General features: G+C 45.3%; 1 long non-coding RNA gene and 1 pseudogene across 4 annotated transcripts in view; one reads left to right on the forward strand and one right to left on the reverse strand.

Annotated features, from left to right (window-relative positions):
* Window positions 1-3,583, reverse strand: part of LOC309629624 (beta-1,3-galactosyltransferase 5 pseudogene) — a 54,276-nt pseudogene extending 50,693 nt beyond the window's left edge. The window contains exon 1 of one of the 2 annotated variants that reach the window (XR_014249470.1): window positions 3,493-3,583. The product of XR_014249470.1 is annotated as a beta-1,3-galactosyltransferase 5 pseudogene (transcript). The remainder of the gene's footprint in view (window positions 1-3,492) is intronic. The other variant, XR_014249473.1, reaches the window with a different exon arrangement.
* On the forward strand, window positions 3,583-25,300 carry LOC309629639. Of its 2 annotated transcripts, XR_014245161.1 has the most exons (3): window positions 3,583-3,658; window positions 4,580-4,987; window positions 25,069-25,300. It is a non-coding gene; the product is annotated as an uncharacterized lncRNA (long non-coding RNA). The 2 variants fall into 2 exon arrangements; XR_014245162.1 differs by lacking the exon at window positions 3,583-3,658 and having other exon boundaries at window positions 4,130-4,987.
* Window positions 25,301-25,704: the final 404 nt, after the last annotated feature.

A 25,704-nucleotide genomic window follows, 5' to 3' on the forward strand; every position in this document is an offset into this window, starting at 1 on the left:
CAGACACAGGTTCACTCCCTTCGTAAACAAAGAAAAGTCTTGTCAAAACCCACAGGAGACCAGCCACAAAAACTCAAAGGAGCCCAGTCCTCAGGCCAAGGGCAAAGGAGAAAAGTCTGGAATTAGGAGGGCTGGAAGTAGCCCCTACCCATTCAAGGGACTTTCCTGGGGGTGGGGAGGAACAGCAGAGGAGGTCAACAGAGCACCAGGGCCAAGCCGAGTTTCACGGCCATTGGAACCAGGACCCAGGACGAGGATCTAGTTCTGGCAGAGAATCAAGTAAAAATTTTATCAGAAGCTGGGTCAAATAGACAAGCATCCTGAGAAGGCAAAAGACTCCCCTGGGACACCAGTGCCTGGCTCGGAGCCCAAGTCCAAGTCCATGCCCAGGCAGGAGGCGATGGAGACCCTGACACCCTTCCAGAATTGGTCTGAACTGACCTGAGTCTGCGCTTGTCTTCTGCCTGCAGCTGGGCAGGCAGGACTGAGGAAGGAGGGCTGCGCGCTGGTCCCCTGATGAAAGGATGAACTTTGTCACCCACGCAAGGAAGCCTGGCCAGGCATGTAGCCTCTCATAAAACCAGACATTAATCGTCGTCCTGGTTTATTCAAAGCACCTACTTAGAAATCATACAGAAGAAAGGGTGCCAGTGTCTGGAAGAATCTTCGCAAAGACAGCACTGTCCTTGTCAATTTTTTGAGGTGACAACTTAGTGAAATATCTTTACACTCCGAGTTGCATATGCAGGAGTTAAATGTCAGTGGACCTCATATTGAAATCCTCTCTGCACATATCAGAGCTTAATTACTTTTTAAGTTTATCTAACAAAGGAACTATATAAGATGAACTGACTTGAAAAGAGAAAGAAAACATGAAAGAACAGAGAAAACAGGTCTTAATAGATGTGCAGCCATTCCTTAAAAGGAAGATATACCTAGATAGATAGATAGATGGATAGATAAATAGGGTTTTTTTTTACCATGTTTAAAAAAACTTATTTCTCTTGTAATAAAAAATAACTTATTTCTCTTGTAACTGGAAGTTTGTACATTTTGAGCCCCTTGACCCACTTTGCCTACCGCCCACCCCACCTCCACCCCTCAATCCCCACCCCCGGCCTCTGGCAACCACCAATCTGATCTCTATGCGCTCAGTTTTTTGTTTTGTTTTGTTTTAGATTCCACATAGAAGGGAGATCATACGGTATTTGTCTTTGTCTGACTTACTTCACCAAAAGGAAGATATTAAATGCACTCTCTTTGAAACAATTTGCCTATTACTTGTAGCTGTTTAAGACGAAACACCATAAAGGATGGCCATCTGCCAGACTACACAACTTAACTGAAATATTTTAGTACATGTAAGGATGGGCAGAATCAGCATGCATTTAGCCACAAATGTGGCTCTAGGGACTTCCTGTCTATAAGACACTCTACACAGCCGCCATGTCCCATGCCCCAGTGCTCACCGGAATATGACACTTCCCCAGATCTCTATCTTCATTAAATTCTACTCCTCCATTTCAAGAAGCGGGGGCAGAAATAGTAAATGAGGGAGACAAGGGGATGGGAGGTGATATTAATATTTACAAAGGGTAAAAACATAACAGAGACTTTTTTAAAGTTTGTCATGCTAATATAAAGGAAGAGTGAAAAATAACTTCACAATATCTGATTACTGCTGATTTGGAAAGGGTTTTGGAAGCTGTATTTATCCCCAACAAGTCAGAAACCTAAACAAACCAACAAAAAAGTGAAACAGAAACAGGATTTTTTTAAAAGTTAGATGCAATATTTACCACACATACATACACACACATACACACACACACACATGACTGGCACAGATATTGCAAAAATGTTGATTATGAAATTGTAAGGTATCTCACCACACGTAGGAATGATCTAAACAGACTCCCTTTCTCATCTCTTCCACAAAGTCAAAACCCTACTGGCACTCGGTGAAAAGATGTCTTTTCATCATATTGTCTGTCAGCCCCTGCACAATGCCCACGCTCTGCAGGAGCTGTCTGTGCAGACTGGTAAGGAGCTGACTTCTTTTTTTTTTTTTTTTTTAGATCAGTTACTCATTTTAACTGTGAGACATTTCTATCCAATGTTAATTCCCTAATCTTCTGTTTGCACTGTGTCCACCCAATAACCCAACTTCCTGGGTGTGTGAGGTGAGTAGGGATAACCCTTCAGTAATACATTGTTATCAACAACAAGAAATAAACAAATCATCCAGTTTAAAAATGGGCAAAAGATGTGAACATTTTTTCCAAAGAAGACGTATGGCCAACAGGTATGTGAAAACATGCTGAACATCAGTAATCATCAGGGACTCATCGGGGAAATGCAAATCAAAACCACAGTGAGATGTCACCTCACACCTGTTAGGTTGTCTATTATCAAAAGAACAAGAGATAACAAATGCTGGCGAGGATGTGGAGGAAAATGAGCCCCTGTGCCCTGTTCATGGGAATATAAACAGGTGCAGCCACTATGGAAAAGAGTACGTAGGTTCCTCAAGAAATCAGAACTACCACAGGATCCAGCAATCCCATCTCTGAGTATAAAACCTAAAGGAAATGAAAATATCTCAGAGAGCTGTCTGTAGTCCCGTGCTCACGGCGGCATTATTCACAATAGCCAAGGTATAGACACAACCTAAGTGTGGACAGATGAACAGATCAAGAAAACGTAGGGGGGACTTCCCTGGCGGTACAGTGGTTAAGACTTTGCCTTCCAGGGCAGGGTGTACAGGTTCCATCCATAGGGTGGGAGCTAATATCCCACATGACTCGTGGCCAAAAAACCAAAACATAAAACAGAAGCAATATTATAACAAATTCAATAAAGACTTTAAAAATGGTCCACATCAAAAAAAATCTTCAAAAAAGAAAAGAAAATGGGATACACACATATGAATGATGGAATGGAATGTTTTCAGCCTTAAAAAAGAAAAAATCCTGCCCTTTGTAACAACATGGATAACCCAGGAGGGCATAATGCTAAGTGAAGTAAACCATAGGGAGAAGACAAATGCTGCAAATACTGCATGGTATCGCTTACACGGGAAGCTTAAATTTTTTTTAAGTGGAAATCATAGAGAGTAGAAGAGTGGTTGCCAGGCGCTAGAGCGTGAGGGAAATAAGAGCTCCTGAGGATCTACCGCATAGCAAGGTGTCTACAGCTGGTGACACTGTATCGGATAACTGAAATTTGCTCAGCGGTTAGAACATAAACGCTCTCAACAACAAAGGTAAATCTTTTAAATGAATACACTGTTGGACCAACTTTGATCACATCTAGTCTGTAACCACTGCCTTAATGTGCAAAGAAGAAAGAAAGAGGTCAAGCCCAAGCCCGCCGTAGGCGGTCCTCGGAAGTGCGCTGGCGGGCAAAACCGCCCGGCCCCGGCCGCCGCCCCCGGCTCCCCCGTCCCCGCCCGCGCGCCCCGCGCGCCCGCTCGGCCCCGCCGGCCCTCACCGTGCGCCCAGCACTCCGCGCGCGGAGCCGGTGCAGCCGCCGGAGCTCAGAGCCACATTGCGACCGTCCGCGGAGGAGCGGGTCCAGGCCCAGCGCGGCTGTCCCCTCCGCTCGGCATTTAGGAGGTGGGAGGAGCGGCGCGCCATGCGCACGGGAAATCTGATAGGTGAGGAGGAGGAGGCGGGGGCGGGACGGCGGGCCCGCGGACGCGGGTCGTTGCTGCAGCTGGCGCTGCTGCTGGAGGGGGGGGGGCCCTCCCGAGGGGGCCCCTCCCCTCCTCCCCCTCCCCGTCCTCCCTCCCCCCCCGAGTCCCCGCCAGAGCCCCGCGCGGGGCTCCGGGAAGTGGCGGGACTCCCGCGCCGAGCGCCAGGGGAGGCGGCAGGCACGGTCTGCCTTGTTCCTCTTTGGTCGCCCCCAGGGGAAGAGCATCTTTCACGGAGCACCAGACGTTCACGACGGTGGAGTTTGCTCCGATGCCCCTTAGGCCGGGGCTTTGCGTTTACCGTCCTGCCCTCCCAGGGGACGGTCCCAAAGTTAACTTCCAAAACGCTCTCCGTGCGGGGGAAAGCCCCGCGGTCCCGCACTCCCCAAACCCCAGATGCCTCCAGAACGAAGTCCGTCCCCCCCCCTTTCAGAAAAGAGATGCTATTTTCATAGCAAACAACTTGGTTATGAGCAGAGTCAAGGTCAGACGACGGAATGGGGAGTTACGGGGGCTCTTAAATCCTTAGGACCGCCGAGCGAAGTAGGCAGTATGCCCATTCCCACTTCACAGATGAGGAAACAGGCGCGGGGAAGTTAAGGAGCGTGCAGCGGCTGAGGGGGTGAGCAGTCAGATGGATGAGAAGGTGCCAGTGGGCCCCCAGCTCCCTCTGGCACGGAAAAAATAGCTAGCTAGAGATTCATGTGCGAAAATATACAGGTACGCTTTTTAAGAGTTGGGGACACGTCATGGGTCATCTCATTCAGGGGTTCTCAACCCTGGCCGCACATTAAAGTTGCCTGGGAAAGTTTTAAAATTCCCCACCCTCAGGCCCTACCCCAGGCCAAAGGAACTGACTTCTTTTCCTTGATCTCGTATCTGCAGTAACCTCAGAGCAATGCCAGGCCTTCTTTTGCCACGGTTAGCATGTGATCCTTCTTGCGCAAAGATGAAGTGAGCTCTTCTCGGGGGGAGGACGAAGACCCCCCAATACTTGGTGAGCTACAGCGCCAAAGCCTGAAAGGTGCAGAACAACTGTTGCTGAGCTGGAGAGAAAGGAAGACAACCCCACCCCCACCCCAGCCCAGGGATCCAGTGGGCGAAGCTGTGGGTGGCTGGCGAATGCCCCGTGAAGAGGCTGATCAGATAAGAGTCAGCGCTGGGAGCAGGGTGGCACGATCACCAGCCTCACTCGGTTGATGCAGCTCGTTTCCTGGGGTAACCAAATGAGCCTCGCAGCTGAGCGCTGATGGTCCGGCACAGCCAGGCGGATGCAGCTTCCACAGCCTTTAGGTGAGGCGGCCAGAGCCCAGGGGTGAGTGAGGTAATGCCTGGCCTCCCCAGGCACCCCCGTCCTCTCCCTCCCCCAAGCCCCTCCCAGTCTCGCGCTCCGTCTCTTGTGCCTCCTCTGTCCGGCGTTGGTACCAAGCCACGTCTGTCACCCACACACACCTCAGCTCACCTCGGCTCAGAGGGCTCTAGGCCTCGCTTCTGGTATCCCGAGGGGCTGTGACACAGGGCAGATGTTTTTTAATCGAGGAGAGCAAGGAGGGTCCAAGACCTAGAGAAAAGGGGCTGGGGAGGATGGGACTGAGTGGTGGAAGGCCAGTGTCCCCTGAGATTGGAACGATGAAAAGCCATCCAGGCAGAGGGAAGGCTGAGACAGGAATCTGCCTGCCCGTGGCTCAGTGCTACCGTGTGGTGACACGGGTCAGTGTGCACAAATCGCGTAGCTTTGGATACACAGGTCGGGAAAATGAAAGCACGGTCTCCTGCACCAGAGCTCACCGACGCTGGCTGGTGTTTGCTAAGCTCCGGGAGGAGCCCGGATAGTGGCTGCTCTGTCCCCTTCACCGTGGGGTGGGTCCCACCTGTGAGTCACGCACAGCGCTCCCCTTGAGGAAAGGATTTTGCAGAAGCAGAGACAGCTCTGCCCCATGTCCCCCACCTCCACCCCACACCCTCTCCGCAGCAGGGGACCCGTGACTGCCAGTCATAGGCTGCTGAGACCCAAAACAAGGGTTCCCTACCTCAGCACGATTGACATTTGGGATCAGAGTTGTGAGGACTGTCCTGTGTGTTGCAGGATGTTTAGCAGGAACCCTGGCCTCTCCCCACTAGATGCCAGGTGTGCACGCGCGCGCGCACACACATGGTTGTCTCCAGACGTTGGCACGTGTCCCAAAGGGAGCGAAGTTGGCCCTGATGGAGAAGCACTGCTCTAATAAGAAGGAAGGGGACCCAGCGCCCCACAAATACTGCAGAACACGTATTTATCAGTGATGGCCCCATGGAAAGGGGCCGTTTCTCAGATTGGAAGCCTCCACTACAGAACGGGGCCCCTGGCCAAAGTCCACTTCGTCCGGTCACAGCAGCCTTCCTGTGCTCCTTGAACAGGCCGAGCTCATTCCATGGCAGGGTCTGGGCACCTCCTCTTCCTTCTGTCTGGAATGCTCCTCTGCCGAACATCCATGGGAAGACCACCTCATCCCCAGCAGAGGCTCGGCCTGGCACGGAGTGGATGCTTGAACAGTACTTGTTGGATAGACAAGTGGGAGGATGGACAAAGGGCAGAGATGTGTGCAGGGGCTGGAGGGCGTGGAGAAAGCTCCGCTTATGCCGTTGGGTTGGGTCCGGGGGTTATGGGAAGCACGGGGCAATCCTTTCCCCCCTTGGTGATCACAGGGCGTGGAGGTGGTGCCTACTTCTTACTCATCTCAAAGAGGGGAGAGCTGCCACAAGCGGGAAGTCCTGCACTTCCGATAAAGAACCCGGTGGAACCAGCACCATGGCTCAGACAGTCCCGGGGACCCGCATGGAAATTTAGAGAACCGACCAGAGTTTCTTTGAGGCCTGGAAAATGGTGCTTCTTGGGCATCCACTGTACTAATTAGAATGATTGTGCCGGGGAGGTATTTCAGGCCAGCAGCGGTTTTCTGAAGCATTAAGCAAAGCTCTCAGGGACCAAGGTGAAGGGTTGTGGGAATTGATATCCCGAGCTCGGAGGAAGTGGCTGAAATTGGCTCGGGATCTGGTGTACGTGCCGGCTGTGTGAGGCCTCAGTGAGGAGATTCTGGCTACAGCCAGGTTGGCCCATGCGGGCCTACAAGGCTGTGACCAGTCACGCCCTACAGACTGGGATAGGGCAGCCCCTCATTCTTATAAGTAGATGGGACCCCACCTTCCCAGACAATGAAGGGATTCACACTCCGAGTGGGTCCAGAAAGGGCAGTCTACCCTGGTTTAAAGAGGGTCGGGTTAGGCAGGAGGGCTGAGTTCCGATGACCCTGGCCACCTCCGAAAAAATAGAGCCCTTCAGCCCTTAGGCCACAGCCGGAGTGTAGTAAACAGTGTATAAACTCGCATCAGTAAGTTTTGTATTTTGTACTTTCATGTAAGTATTTTGCTTTATTTTGGGATTTTTTCATCATAATGCAATTTTATGGCACATGAAAACCCAAGGACTCAGAACAAGACCCCTGGCTTTCAGCTGTTGGGGTGGGTATTTGTACTTCCTCCTCAGCATAATGCACATCATCCACGGAGGGACGTGCTCCCCTTGACACCTCCAGTGAGTGCTGGAGCATCTAAACCTAACCCGGAGAATTCCCTGGTGGTCCAGCGGCTAACCAAGCGGAGCAAGTCCTAAGCTTTCACTGCCAAGAGCTCAGGTTCGATCCCTGGTCGGGGAACTAAGATCCCACAAGCCACACAGCGTGGCCAAAAAAATAATAAATATATAAATAAATAAATAAACCTAACTGGATTCTAAAGTCTAAAAATAGGTGTTTGCCTTGCATCTTTTTTCTTTAAAGCGTTTTAATTTTTTTTCTTTTTTTTTTTTAATTTTTGTCTGCATTGGGTCTTCGTTGTTGCGTCTTCGTTGCTGCCCGCGGGCTTTCTCTAGTTGCGGCAAGCGAGGGCTACTCTTAGTTGTGGTGCGCGGGCTTCTCATTGCGGTGGCTTCTCTTGTTGCGGAGCACGGGCTCTAGGCGCTTGGGCTTCAGTAGTTGTGGCACGTGGGCTCAGTAGTTGTGGCTCGTGGGCTGTAGAGCGCAGGCTCAGTAGTTGTGGCGCACGGGCTTAGTCGCTCCACAGCATGTGGAATCTTCCCAGACCAGGGCTCGAACATGTGCCCCCTGCACTGGCAGGCGGATTCTTAACCACTGCCACCAGGGAAGTCCCGCCTTGCATCTTAAAGGTAGAAGTTCCAAGCCAGGGAGGTGACAGAGAGGCAGGGCCAGTCATCCTGGTTCTGCAAGCTTCTGGCTCTGGACGTTGGCTCCTCCAGCTCCCTTATTTGAACAGTGGACATCAGGACGGAGGGTTATGTGGAAGAGAGCCACCAACCCTTATCTCAGCATTGCCTGCAGGAGCATTGGCCACCCTCTCAAGAAACCCATTCTTCAGAGGTATGCACCATCCTTGTCAGAGAAGCTATCTACCTTCTCTTTTTTGAGGTGTTGAAATCAACTCCACACTCAAAGATTCTTTTACGATTGAGGAGACTTTCACGTGCCCTGAGCTCTGCTAACAGCTCCTAGAGAGGCGTTGAAGAGAGTCCCGGGGACCATTTGCAAGAGAGGACATTCATTTCAAGCATATAAACTCTGGAGCGTTGACTTCATATATTGATCATCTTTTGAAGAGGGCACAAAAAAAAGATAAAAGTCATCATCTTTCTCCTTCAGGGAGCCCCCATGGCAGAAGAGAGACCAACTTGTCAGTAACTGTCCATTTCAGGAGTTGGATCTGGACGTGAATGAAGTTTAACAGAAGGTGGTGGGAGAACAAGGAAGAGCTGCTTGGTTCTAAGTGGGGGACGAAGGAGGACTTATATCCAGAATATATAAAGAACATTCAGAACTCAATAGTAAGAAAACAAATGACTAAACTTAAATATGTACAAAAGACTTGAACAGTCACCTCACTGAAGAAGATATACAGATAGCAAGTAAGCTCATAACAGTTACCCAGCATTAGTCACCATTTAGAATCAAGACTTCATCATTGTTTTCCATCTATTTTTAGTACTAGAAACTCTCTTTGCAAATGGAATGTGTCTGGGCCTCCAATACCCCAAAACGAGCTAGGTCAGAGTTGTTCTGTAGGAGGTTAGCAGGAACCCCCAGCCCACTCAACAGCTCTCTTCCATTGTCCCAGGGATACCATCTTACACCCCTAGGACTTTGCCCAAGCGCTTCAGCATCTCTAGACCTGAGCACAGGGACGTTTCCTTCTGATTCTGACCATCATGTTGGTTAAGGGGGAGAAGTACAGAGCAGGGAGGAGGCTAAGGAAGTCAGGGCACTGGCCACTTGTTTCCGAAGCTGTATGCTGGGGCCCTCCCCTTCGGCTCTGGCCTTTCAGACATTTCCTTCCCTTTAGCCCACAGGTGGGTGTGCCAGGGCACGGCAAGGAAATCAATTATTAATCAGCCGTGACTTCTTGCCCGCTCCCTTCCGCGGGGTGGAATCACGTTAAAAGCAAAAGCTACAGTGCAGTTTAGAGGGCCTCTTACTTTGTCCAAACTCTCCTACTTTGAAAGCGCCATGTCTGTAAACCGTTTCATTCAAGCTTCCGATATTCCACCCCTCTACCACTTCCACCCCTGGTGGAGTGCGTGGGAGACTTTACTATTTTTCAGATGAAACTGACCCAGTGGTGACTGAGATCATGGGCTCCAAAGCCACTTACCAGCCCTGTGCCCTCTTGTCACCGCTGTAACCCGTGCCATAAGGGAGGTGCAGGAAAAGTTGGGGGGGGGGTGTAGTTTTCTGGTTTTTTTAAATTCATACATCTTTGTTCCTTTAAGCATTCGTGTTTGTTTTTTAACATCTTTATTGGAGTATAACTGCTTTACAATGGTGTGTTAGTTGCTGCTGTATAACAAAGTGAATCAGCCATATGTATACAAATATCCCCATATCTCCTCCCTCTTGCGTCTCCCTCTCACCCTCCCTATCCCACCCCTCTAGATGGCCACAAAGCACCGAGCTGATCTCCCTGTGCTATGCGGCTGCTTCACACTACCTGTCTATTTTACATTTGGTAGTGTATATATGTCCATGCCACTCTCTCACTTTGTCCCAGCTCACCCTTCCCCCTCCCTGTGTCCTCAAGTCCATTCTCTATGTCTGCGTCTTTATTCCTGTCTTGCCTCTAGGTTCTTCAGAACCATTTTCTTTTTTTGTAGATTCTATATATGTGTTAGCATATGGTATTTGTTTTTCTCTTTCTGACTTATTTCACTCTGTATGAAAGACTCTAGGTCCATCCACCTCACTACAAATAACTCCATTTCGTTTCTTTTTATGGCTGAGTAATATTCCATTGTATATATGTGCCAAATCTCCTTTATCCATTCATCTTTTGATGGACACTTAGGTTGCTTCCATGTCCTGGCTATTGTAAACAGAGCTGCAATGAACATTGTGGTACATGACTGTTTTTCAATTATGGTTTTCTCAGAGTATATGCCCAGTAGTGGGCTTGCTGGGTCGTATGGTAGTTCTACTTTTAGTTTTTTAAGGAACCTCCATATTGTTCTCCATAGTGGCTGTATCAATTTACATTCCCACCAACAGTGCAAGAGGGTTCCCTTTTCTCCACACCCTCTCCAGCATTTATTGTTTGTAGATTTTCTGATGGTGGCCATTCGACTGGTGTGAGGTGATACCTCATTGTAGTTTTGATTTGCATTTCTCTGATGATTAGTGATGTTGAACATCCTTTCATGTGTTTGTTGGCAATCTGTATATCTTCTTTGGAGAAATATCTGTTTAGGCCTTCTGCCCATTTTTGGATTGGGTTGTTTGTTTTTTTGACATTGAGCTGCATGAGCTGCTTGTAAACTTTGGAGATTAATTCTTTGTCAGTTGCTTCATTTGCAAATATTTTCTCCCATTCTGAGGGCTGTCTTTTCAACTTGTTTATGGTTTCCTTTGCTGTGCAAAAGCTTGTAAGTTTCACTAGGTGCCATTTGTTTATTTTTGTTTTTATTTCCATTTCTCTAGGAGGTGGGTCAAAAAGGATCTTGCTGTGATTTATGTCATAGAGTATTCTGCCTATGTTTTCCTCTAAGAGTTTGATAGTGTCTGGCCTTACATTTAGGTCTTTAATCCACTTTGAGTTTATTTTTGTATATGGTGTTAGGGAGTGTTCTAATTTCATTCTTTCACATGTAGCTGTCCAGTTTTCCCAGCCCCACTTATTGAAGAGGCTGCCTTTTCTCCATTGTATATTCTTGCCTCCTTTATCAAAGATAAGATGACCATAGGTGTGTGGGTTTATCTCTGGGCTTTCTATCCTGTTCCATTGATCTATATTTCTGTTTTTGTGCCAGTACCATACTGTCTTGATTACTGTAGATTTGTAGTATAGTCTGAAGTCTGGGAGCCTGATTCCTCCAGCTACGTTTTTCTTTCTCAAGATTGCTTTGGCTATTCGGGGTCTTTTGTGTTTCCATACAAATTGTGAAATTTTTTGTTCTAGTTCTGTGAAAAATGCCATTGGTAGTTTGATGGGGATTGCATTGAATCTGTAGATTGCTTTGAGTAGTATAGTCATTTTTGCAATGTTGATTCTTCCAATCCAAGAACATGGTATATCTCTCCATCTGTTTTTATCATTTTTAATTTCTTTCATCAGTGTCTTACAGTTTTCTGCATACAGGTCTTTTGTCTCCTTAGGTAAGTTTATTCCTAGGTATTTTATTCTTTTTGTTGCAATGGTAAATGGGAGTGTTTCCTTAATTTCCCTTTCAGATTTTTCATCATTAGTGTATAGGAATGCAAGAGATTTCTGTGCATTAATTTTGTATCCCTAGTCCTGCTATTCCAGGGCCCTTTGAGTGGTTGTTTGAGTCCACACAGAAGCACTTCTGATCTCCAAAAGAAAGTAAAAAGTGTTAGCATTTATTTATTGGTGAATGAATGAACAACACTGTGATGTGAAGGCTCTGTTATCCAGAATTTTTAATTGTTGATTTCATTGAGTGAAGCCTGGGAGAAAGAATTAATCATAGTCAGTGTGACTAACTCACTGTCTTTTTTGGAGGTAAAATTATTATTAACTGTTATCACATCTCCATGCCAATCATTACGCTAAATGTTTTACAAGCATTAACTTGTTTCTTTCTCTCACTACAGTTGTGTGAGGTGAGTGCTGTTTTATCCCCATTTTACAGATGAGGAGAGTGAACCACAGAGAGGTCAAATAATTGGACCCCAGAAAACAGTCTCTGGCCAACTAGAAATAACCTAAAGTAATCATGTATGTCCATCACTTTTAACCTGATGTGAATGGAAGGCTGGCAAGAGTTAGCAGAGATTTGTTTCAAAAGAAGAAACCCCATAAACCATCATTAGTGCCTGGACTGCAAGCTGGATCAGAAACCTTTAAAAAAGAGATAGGAAGCCAATTACCCTGCTTCCCTCTGAGGCAAAACATCCAGGAATAGGGTGGAGAGCAATAAGAAAAATTAATTAGAGACGAGGTAAAAATGAAAAAGGAAGAGCCATGCAAAAAATGATAAGATCCTCTTTAGATGTCCAGGACCAGCCTTGCATTCCATTACCCATGGTTTTTCCATTTTTCTTCCTTTTTTTTTTTTTAAATTTATTTATTTGGTTGTGCCGGGTCTTAGCTGCAGTAGGCGGGCTCCTTAGTTGCGGCACGTGGGCTCCTTAGTTGTGGCATGTGAACTCTTAGTTGAGGCATGCATGTGGGCTCTAGTTCCCTGACCAGGGGTCGAACACGGGCCCCCTGCATTGGGAGCACTGAGTCTTACTCACTGCGCCACCGGGGAAGTCCCTCTTCCTTTTTTATGGACTTAAGAATATGACTTTTAAGGTTCTCGTGGTTTGTGTGTGCTAGGGCAACATTTACAAAAGTCTGTCCCCTGGGCGTTAAAAGTGTATTTTAAAAAATTAAAAACAGTGTCTAGAGTCTCATGTACTAACAACCTGGTCCATACAGTTTTTTAGTGCAGGACTTCTCAGAGCCTTTATGGTGAATTGTGAAAATTCAAGAGGGGCATGAGGAATGCAGGCTTTTCCAAACGTATCTAATAATGTAACCCATTTTTCAAAGAGCACGTTGTAGGACTGTTGTTCCAAGGTCCTCACTTTGGAGAATGATGTTCTAAAGCAAAATAAATCAAAGGGAAATAAATAATGGCGCGATACGTCTGTCCTTTCTGTCTATTACACGATGTCCATTTGGCAACATGCTGTCTAAGTTCATGAACACAGATGAAAGGAAGCTTGTTGAGGCACTTTGAGAAGTGAACTTGGTTTTTGACATTCGTGCATGGACCACACTGTCCCCAAAGCCCACAGGGCAGAAAACAATGGCTACCCTTGGAAACAGGGTTGAGTGTTATAAAAGCATTATAGTTATGTAAAATTTTCTCAAGTACTGGGTCCTTCTCTCCCTGGAATCAGGAGAACATGCTTTTCTCAGCACTTTCTGCCTTGCCATACTCCCTGACCCCATGCAGCCAAGGAAGGATGGAGCTCTTATATGCTTTGTCCTAGAAAAAGCAAGTGATAAAGCAGGAATTTCCAGATCTACTCACTTGGATGAGACCCAGTCTCTCATCAATGGGCTGACTCCCATTATAGAATGCCCAGGCATGAAAACGCCAACACGAGCCAAAATTCGTGCCACGAACAGACATCTGTGGGCAAGCTTCTTCCAGCCATGTCACACCTCCTTCTGCTGCATCTCTTTAGAGCCCAGGCATGCTGTGGAGGGATGGGACCCTGGTTTTGCCTCTCCATAAGGTTCCACCATCTCTTTGTTCTGTAACAATTGCCAAAGCTCCCAAGACTGTGAAGTAGGCAGGGCAAGGGGTGAGACGCAGAGAGGCAGACAGATGCATTTGAGAAGAGCCTTTCCATCCGAGAGGGAAGGACCCATCAGAGCAGATGTCATCACTGAGCTCACAAGCTTCCCCACCAACCAGCTGGACCTGTGACCCCCTTTGTGGATCTACAGTGTCATCGTCCAGCCCGACACCCGGGTGGGATGCCTGAGGCCCCTCCTCTCACCCTTCACAAAATCCAGTCAGTTCTCCATAAGCACGTCCATCCCAGTCCAGGCCTCCCCATCTCTAGCTGGTGCTTTGCAACCACCCCATGCTTGGCCTCCCCCTGAGCTCCACTCTTAGAAGAATCTGACCTAAATAAATCAGGCCCTTGCTTGAAAACAGTGGTTGCTTCTGGCCAGACGCATGCCCACACTGAAAAAACCATTCATAATTTGACCCCAACTGCTCACCCAGCCTCATTAGAGACCTCTTACCAACCATGCTGACCGTCTGCCACTTGTGACATAACACTCTAGCATTATTTATTACTCTCCTGCCCACTCTTCCCTTCCCCAGGTCCCTAGAGAACTCCTATTCAGCCATCAGAACCCACATCAAATGTCCCCTTCTCTCCCCAGCTCAGAGTTAGTGATTTCGGCCTCCTGCCACATTTGTCCCTGCCTCTGCAGCCCCACTCGCCACATTGCACTGCTGGGGCTGCTGGCTCTTGGCTCACATGTTTGTCACCTTGTCACTTGGGAACGGAGACCTCATATCATTTGTTTTTAAGCCCCCAACCCGCGCGTGGTGTTGCCATAAAAGTGTTAAATCATGCACTAGCAGACACTGAGGATACCCCTTCCTGTCTTGCTGTGACCCCCCCAGAAGCCTGCCCATGGCATCATGCAGACCAAAGAGGAGGAAGAGGTGACATCTCTTTGTTCTTGGTTTCTCACCCCTGTCACATGATGCGGCCAGTTGTCAGTCATTCAGGCTAAAATATGGAAGAGCTTTGCTGAAAACTAGAGTGTTGTTTGCAGAAGGGGTGGCACATTAGGATGTGTGCTGGGACTCAAGGTAGGTACATTTCAATAGGAGACCATCGCTCAGGCCATGCCTGGCACTACTGGGGATGACAGCCTCGGCCACAGTGAAGTCCCTGGGGTGCCCAGGCTGCTGGGCTGGGACACCAGGAGGGAAAGGGATGCCAGTGATGGGGGCCCAGGAGGGATGTCTTGCTTCGTCATTTTGACTCTGGTCATGGTCCATATTTGGGGAATGTTGTTTTTGTTCATTTTGCCATGTACTTTAAGCCCTGGTCACAGCGAAAGGACTTTTGGAAATTATTCATTTTTGCTCATCTGCTCAAAAACAGTAGAATTGTACAATTAATATTTCAACTCTACATCCTATTGGAAGCCACATACAAACAAATCAGGATGCCTTATGTTAGCCAAGTTCCACCTACAGAGCTGTAAATAGGATATTTTCATGTGTTCCTATCGACAGAATTATTGCCAACCATAAAAGAACCTCGTCATGCAAGAAAGTGCAGTGTCATACCATTAGTGAATAAAATTCTGGAATGAATTGAACCACTGGAGTGAAATCAATAATTTAGAAAACGTGGAAAACTGAATAATCAGTTTCACTTATTTAAACAAAGGGAAGGTAGAATTTGCAGTGGACAGGGGCGATCTGTCATGGACAGAGAAATTAATGTAATTCAGCCAGGTCTCAAAATAGAGACAGTAACCAGTATTTTTCCACATCAAAGGTTTTAATCTTAGAAAAAAGATCATTAAAAAGACACATCGTTAATTTTACTTTATAGCATAAGAAAATGGTTTAAGCATTTGATAGATTTTCCAGTCTCAAAAGGGAACACTATAAATTTCACTACATCAATGGTTTTAGTGATAATAATAGCTGTTCTGAAATTGACAAAAGTTCCCCGTTGGTGAGAGAAGTTGCTGTTCAATAATTTACATAGCCCAGTTCCTCCTGGTGGAGTTCCACAGAGCAAGCAAGGACTGAACCATCATTCTCACAGTCTTTGCACAAGACCTTTCCTCTTGAAAACACATGAAGCAAGAATGTCTTTGTCGGACATTCTTGGCAATCACCCTCAGCTCCCAAAACAACAAGACCATGTTATAGAACCTTAGAAAACCTTTCCTCAGGTATAAATCTCCACATCTTTCCTCCTGGGAGTGTAACAGTGACAGAGGAGAGGCAAGGCCCCTCTAGGGGCTAAATGTGTATTCATACAAAAATGAGAGGCTGTGACACGCCCTCCTGAATTATCTTTGGAGCTGGCTTGCTGCTCTCTGAAGGGAAGAACTTTCCCAGCTACTCTGCCAAGTTGTCAGAAGCCATTGTCTTGGATCTGGAGCCCTCAACCCTTCCCAGGGCTTCCCTGTGGCCAGAAAGGAGCTGGCATCCAGGATGGAGAGGCCTCAGGCACAGCAAGGCCGCTGGACTCCGCATCTGAGGCAACGCTTCTGCTCGGGACTCACATGAGAGCTTCCCGTTACCTGTTACAATAATGAAGCGAAGAGTGAAAACATGAGCCAAAAGACATGCACATTAAGAAGTAAAGACAGGGCTTCCCTGGTGGCGCAGTGGTTGAGAATCTGCCTGCCAATGCAGGGGACACGGGTTCGAGCCCTGGTCTGGGAAGATCCCACATGCCGCGGAGCAACTAGGCCCGTGAGCCAGAACTACTGAGCCTGCGCGTCTGGAGCTTGTGCTCCACAACAAAAGAGGCCGCGATAGTGAGAGGCCCGTGCACCGCGATGAAGAGTGGCCCCCGCTCGCCTCAACTAGAGAAAGCCCTCGCACAGAAATGAAGACCCAACACAGCCTAAATAAATAAATAAATAAATAAATAAGTAAAAAAAAAAAAAAAGGCCCAACGCAGCCAAAAAATAAAATAAATTAAAAAAATTAAAAAAAAAAAAAAAGAAGAAGTAAAGACAGCAAAGAAGTAAAGAGTTCTGGTGTATGTTGTAAAAGTCTCTACCAGCAAGGTCAGCTGACTCAATCAGGACATGAATTGCCCCACCCGGAGAGAACACTGGGCCCGTGGATCCCAGCATCCAGGCTGGTTGACGGGTCTCTTCCCTGTAGTTGATCAATAAATTGGGGATCTGGCTGGTGAGAGAGAGCCTTAGCAATCTGCATGCATGAAATGAGGGGTGGGGTGAAGGCTGCCTCTTGCCCTTGTGCCAGGGACCCCCGGAAAATCTGTTTCTCAGGCCCAGACTCTTGGGCCTTGTCATCTGGCCATCCTTCCTCCATCTGAGAAAAAGATGGAATTCGAACCCTGTCCCCAGGAGACCATGCTCTAGATGCTGGGGAGACAGGCATGAGTGGAGGAGCCCACCCGCTGGGGAGGACGCCCCGTGACACATGGCGCAGGATGCCGCTGGCCAGGCAGATGGAGGTAGCCAGGATCTTCTGCCTTACTTTACCTCCCGTCCATGTTTTCTCCCACTCAGATAGAGAATGGCTCCAAGTAGGTTACCCGCTCCTTCTTATACCCCAAAGTCTTGCCATCAGTTTAATCACTGCTCAGTTCTGATGGACTCTGGACGTTGTCCACCCTTACCTTTACAATCAGTTACCATTTTAATCATGGGCTCACTCTACAGTGTGAATTCCACCTTCCTCTCTCTTCCCAGGATTGTCCCAAAGCTCACCTCTCCCTGGGTCACCAATATAACCCATTGTGGTCCATTACTCCTTTGGCTTGGGCCACTCCTCCAGCAATCTCAATCATGGGACCTAGGTTTGGTTGTTTTGCTTTGCTTTGCTTTAGTGAGGGACGTCTTAAAATGCTGCGTGGAAGGCTGAAGTCTCTATCAGAAATCCTTTTTCAAATTTTACTTTTAATTTTTTTATAGAAATATAGTTGATTTACAATATATATTAGATTCAGGTGCACAATATAGTTATTTAAAATTTTTATAGATTATACTCCATTTAAGGTTATTATAAAATATTGGCTATATTCCCTGTGCTATGTGACGGACGTATCCTTGTAGCTTATCTGTTTTACACATAGTGGTATATACCTCTTAGTCCCCTGCCCCTATCTTGCCCCTCCCCCTTCCCTCTCCCCACAGGTAACCACTAGTTTGTTGTCTATATCCGTGAGTCTGTTTCTGTTTTGTTATATTCATTTGTTTGCTTTATTTTTTAGATTCCACATACAAGTGGTAACATGCAGTGTTTGTCTTTCTCTGTCTGACTTATTTCACTGAGCATAATACCCTTCAGGTCCACCCGGAAATTCTCTTGAAGGATCAGATTTCTCACCTGTATAATAGGGTTCATATAATCCTAGGTTTGTCATGAGGATCCAGTGTCAAGGTAAAGGTGAAAAAGCCTTTTGGAAACTAAAACATATATGCACAAGTATTCTCATTTTAGTCACCATATGAAAAAGGAAGTTTGAAAAGAAAAAGAAAAACAACGCTCTGATTACTATGCCCCAGGCAAATCGCGGTTGGACCAACTTCTACCAAGCCCTATGGTAAACATCCTGGTCCCACACCAGCCCCGCAGATGGTGCACAGAGCAGGAGGATGGCTCAAGATGTGTCTGCATGTGGCTGCCCCGACAGAGAGACCTGGCCAAGCCTGCTTCCTGGTGACTGTGGCCCCCTTGTTCCCAGGATGTATTGGTTCAATTGAGTCAGCAAATGTTTCTGGGCGCTGACTGTGTGTAGCCTGTAAGCCCCACGAGGATAGGGCTCGGGCCCGATTTAGGTATCACTGTGTCCGCCGCCACCAGAGACACGTCTGCCCGGCACAGCATAGCTCCTCAATAAATATTTCATTGACAGACCATCAGGCAGTAGCCTAGGGACAAGGGTACCAACCATTAAAAGTCAGAGGAGACAAGGAGTGGCCATGATACAAACAAGTGACAGTGTGAGCCGGATCAAGGCAGGAGCCGAGATAGAACTTTGCGCCATAGATCGTGATTGATTCTGTTGGGTCACTGGGATAAGGGAAGTGCCAATCAGAGGAACTGCCAGGAAAACTGGACCCCCCGGGACAGGTGGAACTTCAAACAAAGTGGAGAAATAGAGAAAAGGTGTTCCTGGCAGCAATGTAAGCACCAGCAAAGGCCCACAGATGCCAAAATGGATAGGGTATGGCTTTTTATTGTGGCTGAAACAAACTATTACAAGCTGAGTGGCTTCAAATCACACAGGTTTATTATCCTGCACTTCTGGAGGTCAGAAGTCCAGTGGGCTCTGCTGGCTTCTTTGCTTTGAGTCTCTCAAGGCCAAAATCAAAGTGTCGCCAGGACTGAGCTCTGAGGGAGAATCCACTTTCAGCCTCACTCAGGCTGCTGGCAGAATTAAGTTAGAGGAATGAAGTCCTTACTTCTGACTAAGGTTAACATCAGCATACCAAGGGGAAAGAGTGGAAAGTCTTACTCAATTTCTTTGATGTTTATTTTTTGCCTTCCTTTTGATCTAGTCTTCTTTTCCTGGTGTGGCAATTTTATGGCTTGAATCTTAAAGGAAAAACTGGACGGAATTTTTACTGAGGACTAATGTATGCTGGACACTGGGCTTCAAACATATATAAAGAAAACCTTTCCACTTTACAGCAGCAGTTGACAAGTACTTGTCAGAACAGATGTTGTGTTTCTTCTCAACTGGCTCCAACCAGCTGAAGGGACCTGGGATGTCAGACCCATTGGACTTAATTGAAGACACTTTCCTAAACAGTGAGCAATGGGACTTCTTTTGGCCAACAGTGTACAGACCTATGGACCCATTTCATCCTATCCAGAAGATTCTTCATTAGCATAATCACTATGAACTTCCCCTTTCCAGCATTTAAAACCCCCTGAATTTTTGCCTCAAACAACTACTTGTGTTGGCCAGGGTTCTCTAGAGGAACGGAACCAACAGGACATGGACAGAAAGAGAAAGAGATTTTAAGGAATTGGTTCATGCAATTGTGAAAGCTGGAAGTCCAGAATCTGCAGGGTGGGCTGGCAGTCCGTTAACTGATTAGATGAGGGCCTCCCCCATTGCAGAGGGCAATCTGCTTTACTCAAAGTCCACTGATTTAAATGTCAATCACACCTAAAAATACCTTCACAGTTACAGTTGAGTTTTGAGAATTCTTTATATATGTGTCTGTATATGTATATAATTTAGTAGGTTTTTTTTTTTTTTTTTTTTTTGGCCTCACCATGCAGCATGTGGGATCTTAGTTCTCTGATCAGGGATTGAACCCATGCCCCCCAGTGGAAGCACAGAGTCTTAAACACTGGACCACCAGGGAAGTCCTACCAGTATTTTTACTTTACATATACTAGTCCTTTGTCAGATACGTGGTTTGAAAATATTCTCTCCCTGTCTGTAGCTTGTCTTTTCATCCTCTTTCACAGAGCAAAAGTTTTCCATTTCAGTGAAGTCCAGTCTATCAGTTTTTCCTTTTAGGGATTCTGCTTGTGCCTAGTCCTAGATCCCAAAGGTTTTCTCCTATATTTCCTTTCTAAAAGTTGTATAGTTTTACATTTTAGTACATGATCCATTTTGAGTTAATTTTTGTATAAAGTGTGAGACTTTTGAAGACTTACTTTTCTGCTTATGCATACTCAATTTTTCCAGAACCGTTACCTGGAAAGGTTATCTTTCCTCCACTGAATTGCTCCACCTTTGTCAAAAACAAATTGGGCTTAGTTGTGTGAGTCTGTTTCTAGGTTTCTGTTCTGTTCCATTGATCTATGGGTCCACCCCTCTGCCAATACCACAGTGTCTTGATTACTGTAGCTATGTAATAAATCTTGAAATCGAGTAGACTGTCTCTTCCCACTTTATTCTTTTTCAAAATTCTCTTAGCTATTCTAGGTCTTTTGCCTTCTCATATAAATTTTAGAATAATCTATATTATTTTTTTCTTTGTATGTACTTATAGCTTTGTTTGTTTATTTTCTTAAGGTGGAAGCTTAGATTATTGACTTGAGAGCTCTTTCTTCCTATTAAAAGCATTTAGTTCTGTACTATTTAATTCCAGAAGAGTTCCTCTATGCACAGCCTTAGCTGAATTCCACCAGCTTTGATAGGTCATATTTTCCTTTTCACTCAGCTCTACATGTGTTCTAAGTTCCCTTGTCACTTCAGTAATCCCTATGGATTGCTTATAATTGCCAAGTGTTTGGGGGTTTTCCAGATATCTTTCTCTTAGTGATTTCTAGTTTAATTCTATTATGATGAGAGAACATACTTTTAATGATTTCAGTTCTTTTAAATGTGTTAAGGTTTGTTCTGTCCCCCAGAATGTGGTCTGTCTTGGTCAATGTTCTGTGTGCATTTGAAAACAATGTACATTTGGGTGAAATGTTCTATAAATATCAATTATGTCAAACTGGTTCATAGTGTTATTCGGATCATCTATATCCTTGCTGATTCATTTGTTCTATCGATTCCTGAGAAAGGAGTGTTGAAGTGCCCAAGTATAACTATGGATTTAACTACTTCTACTTTTTAATTCTTTTCAATTTTGCTTCATGTATTTTCAAGTTTAGGTGTATACACATATTAGGATTGTAATTCTTCTTGGTGATTGACCATTTATCAATGTATAATGCCCCTCTTTATCCCTGGTAAGCTTCTTTGCTCTAAAGTCTACTCTGTGTGATATTAGTGTAGATTTTTTTTTTTTTTTTTTTTTATTTATTTATTTATTTTTGGCTGTGTTGGGTCTTCGTTTCTGTGCGAGGGCTTTCTCCAGTTGTGGCAAGCGGGGGCCACTCTTCATCGCGGTGCGCAGGCCCCTCACCGTCGCGGCCTCTCTTGTTGTGTAGCACAGGCTCCAGATGCGCAGGCTCAGCAATCGTGGCTCACGGGCCCAGCCGCTCCGCGGCATGCGGGATCTTCCCAGACCAGGGCTCAAACCCGTGTCCCCTGCATTGGCAGGCAGATTCTCAACCACTGCGCCACCAGGGAAGCCCTATCTTAGGCTTTTTGGCCATATTACATATATTTATATATTTATATATATATATATATATATATATATATATATATATATATATGTGTGTGTGTATATATATATGGTACTTTTTTAGTGGTTGCTCTAGGGATTATAATATGAAATGTGTGTGTGTGTGTACATACATACATATATATGTATATATATATAAAATATAAACTTCACAGTCTACATAGAGTTAATAGTTTACTGCTTCAAGTAAAATGTAGAAGATGATTTATAACTGTATAGTTTTATATGGCTTATATCATAAACTTTATAGTTGTCATACAGATTATATCTTCATATATAATCAGTCAGTGTTATTATTTTTTTATTTCAATGGCCATACATATTTTGAAACACCTAAGAAGTGAAGAAGAGTCTACTATATTTACCCAGATAGTTACCATTTTTGTTACCCTTCCTTTGTTCCTGTTCTAAGTATCCTTCTGGTATCATTTTACCTTAGCCTGAAGAACTTCCTTTAACATTTCTTTTAGAGCGGGTCTGATGATGACAAACTCTCTTAGTTTCCAGTCATCTGAGAATGTCTTCAGTTTGCCATCAATTTTGAAGACTGTTTTTACAGGATGTTGAATTTTGACTAGACGATTCTTTTTTCAGCACCTAAAGATGTTATTCCACTGTCTTCTGGCCTCCATGGTTTCAGGTGACATATCTGTAGTCATTTGAATAGTTGTTCCCCTATTTGTAAAGTGTAATTGTTCTGTGACTACTTTAAAGTAGTACAATGTGGACTAGAGAAAATATTACCCTCATGCAGATCTAACTTACAACATCCCACGTTCCCAGGGCCCCTCCAGCTTGTGCATAGAGGTCCCATTTATCTGTTCAGAGGTCTTGCCTGGGACCTTGGCCAACTGGCTAATACCCTAAGTGGCCAGCAGGGGCAGCAGCATCAAACATCTCTGCCAACGCCTCCCAAGAGGTGGGTCACAACCCCCAGGCCCACCTGCCCAGTTGCACTTATACTGTCATTGAAAAGAAAGGTCAGGAAGAAAGGGAGAGTGTATTTCTGGTCATCTTTCAAATTCAACTGCGTTACAGAGAGCCCAGATGCTCCATCAGGCAGGACATTGCCAGGCATAAACCAGGGCTGAGCTGGCAAAACTAGGACGTCTGGACCGCATTTCCTCTCAGATCTCATCACCCCCTTCAGGTCTGAAGGCTGAAAGTTCTATTCAGATTCAAGTGCATTCATCCAATCGCCTCCCTCAGACACAGGCTTTCAGGCTGCCCAGTGGCCAAGCCTAGTTACCCTTCCAGATCTGGCATGAATCTCTGTCCTCAAAGACATCCCTACAGCTGTGTCCCTGCCAGGGCCAGAAGCCAGCCTGAACTCTCTGTTCCCCCACATTGTCCGGGAACCCCACCTGCCCAGCCCTGGACCGACTTAATCCACACAGTGCTCGGCCAGAAACAGAGCAGATCAGATTGCATCCAGAAAAAAAAGAGTTAAGGAAAAGCAAATTTTACCACTCCCTTGAAAAAGTACAGGAAATATCGAACAAGCAACAATTTAGATAAAGATCTGTTGAGTAGAGAAAGGAGATTAAATAGAAATATGTACAAATAAAATGAGACAGCCCTATACAGTGAATCTAAAGGCAAGGCCCTTCTGTATACAAGCTCATAACCTTGGGCAAGCCTCTTACACATTGTCAGACCTCAGGGCTGTCCAGATTCAGTAACAGTGGGGCCTGGCACACAGTGACCCCAGCAAGTGCTAGATGAAGGAGTGAGTGAGTGAATGAGTGAGTGAATGAGTGTAAGATGGGCTGAGTCCAGAGCAGAAGGTATTTAAAAAAATAGGTAAAATTTTATTTAAATCTTTTATTGCTAACTAAAATTGTATGAAGGCTGGCCAAGACCTGTAGAGTTAAAACCAAAAGGAGTATATGTTTTTCTGGCAGGAAAGCAGTGAACTCTCCACGCCCCTGGGAGCAGGATCAATGTGGATGTGGAAGACACCCCTTTCAGTGCAGTGCACTGAGGTCTTGGAGGGTCTTGCGTGGAAAGCCAAGTTCAGGGATTCCCACATATTTAGTAAGCGGACTGCTTGTTTTTTGGGGTTTTTTTTTTTCTTGACATAAAAAAGACATCCTGCATTCCTGACGTCTGTTGCCTGGGAAGGTAAACACTGTTGAAAAAGCCTCATAAATTTTAAATGATTTTGCACCTTCTGTTTCACAAGTGTCTCTACACATAGTTGAACAACAGAGAACACGTAGGAGGAAAACTCTTTATCCGGGACATGCACAATGCTAATGGCACACACATGGGTTTAAAGTCCCTTTACAAAGCTCTGTGCTCCTCAGGAGTTTGGAAACCCTAATGAGGGGAAAACATCCTGGCCTCTGAGTCAGAGTGACATGTTTAAAGTTATATCTGGCCTCATAAAAGCTGTGTGATTGTGAGCAAGTTAAGAAAACTCTCTGAGTGAACCTTGGCTTCTGTATCTGGAAATTGGGGGTGATACTCATTCCCTTGTAGGCGTCCTCTGATGATGAACTCAGACAACGTAAGCCAAAGAGCTGGCATACAGCAGGCACTCAGCAAAGGCCTGTGTCCTCCCTCTCAACAGGGGAGTCACGTTTAAACTCACATCCAATAATAAAACCCCAAGAGAAGAGGATCAATATGATTTTGAATATTTTATATCAAAATAATTATTCGATAAATCAAGTTTTCTCTCTATACATTTGGAAATTATGCCTTCCCCTTTCTATTCTTTGGGTGGTTATCCTTAAAATTAGACTAGACATACATGGCAGATGCCCCAAATTAATCCACTCTCTCATCCCACCAGGCAGCACATACCTTACAATGTGGAGTCTCCAGCCCTCTTCCTGCTGTATCTCCCTGCCTTGTTGTCCTGCATTCTCATTCCCTTTATTTAGAGCCCCAAACTAGTCATCATTATTTTTGTTATTTTACATAGTCCATGCTTTTTTTTTTTTTTAATAGCTGTTCTCTTCAGTGAATTCAGTGAAGGTCTACTGGTTTCCATCTGGTTTCCATTTTATTTGTCTGAAAATGCCCTTGTTGTGCACTCACGTTTTAATGATACCCCCAGGTATATAGTTCTAAGTTGAAGGTATTTTCTCTCAGCTATTTGAAAATGTTCCTGTATGGTGTGAGAGTCATAAGCACAGGCTCTGCCTGGCTTCGCCAACTACTAGCTGTAGGAACTTGGCACGTGACTCAGAGACTCTGGGCCTAGCGTCCTCATTGGCAACACCCGGATAATATAGTTCCTACCTTGTAGGATTGTTGTAAAGACATAGTAAATGTAAAACCCTGAGAACATAACAATGCCTGCCATAAGGTTAGCTATTCTTTTTATCGTCACTTTACTGTCTTCTGACTTTTACTGCTGCTGTTGAGAAGTCTGATGATGTCTAATTTTTGTTCTTCTTTTTTAGGTAACCTGACTTTGCTCCCTGCTTCCATGTAGGACCTTTGTTTTAGGTGTTTTACAATTTTGTTCCCATGTATCTAGCTGTTGTTTATTTCTATTTATTTAGGTCTCACCGAACTTCCTGAATCGAAGAATTTGTTTTCTTCCTTGAGATTGGAAAATTCTCTGCCATAATTTCTTTGAATGTTGCCTCTATCTCTTGCAATCTCAACCTTGCATTTAGAAGGATCTTTTTTTATGTCATCCAGTATTTCTAGGGTTTTCTTTAATAGAAGTAAGGTTTTCCGTGTATGTGGATTACCTCATTGACAGAAATAAAAGTCCTAATCTGTGCATTTTTCAAGTTCTTTAAATTTAGCATTAAATTCAAATATAATACCAAAGAACTCTTTAGAGCCCCAAATTACTTATTCAAATGGGAAAATCCGAATACACTGCATACAATGACATTATTCTTATAACAGTGCTAAGCTGATCATTGAAAGCAAGGGAATGTTTGAACTTAAATTTCCTCTGACTGACGCTCAAAGGATGTTCTAAGACCTTATTGTGCCAACATCTTTTTCCCAAAAACTTATCTGCCTGCAGAAACCTCTTACCAAGGCCAGTGAGTAAAAGAAGATACACTATGCGTTTCTTTTTTAGGGTCACCAACCTGCCCATTTCTATTCTCTTGTCTGTGGGCTAATTAAGCATCATGATTTCATTCCATTAAACATACCAACATTAAAGTTATATTTTT

Source organism: Balaenoptera borealis, assembly GCF_965194805.1.
Source record: "Balaenoptera borealis genome assembly, chromosome: 5".
Lineage (NCBI taxonomy): Eukaryota > Metazoa > Chordata > Mammalia > Artiodactyla > Balaenopteridae > Balaenoptera > Balaenoptera borealis.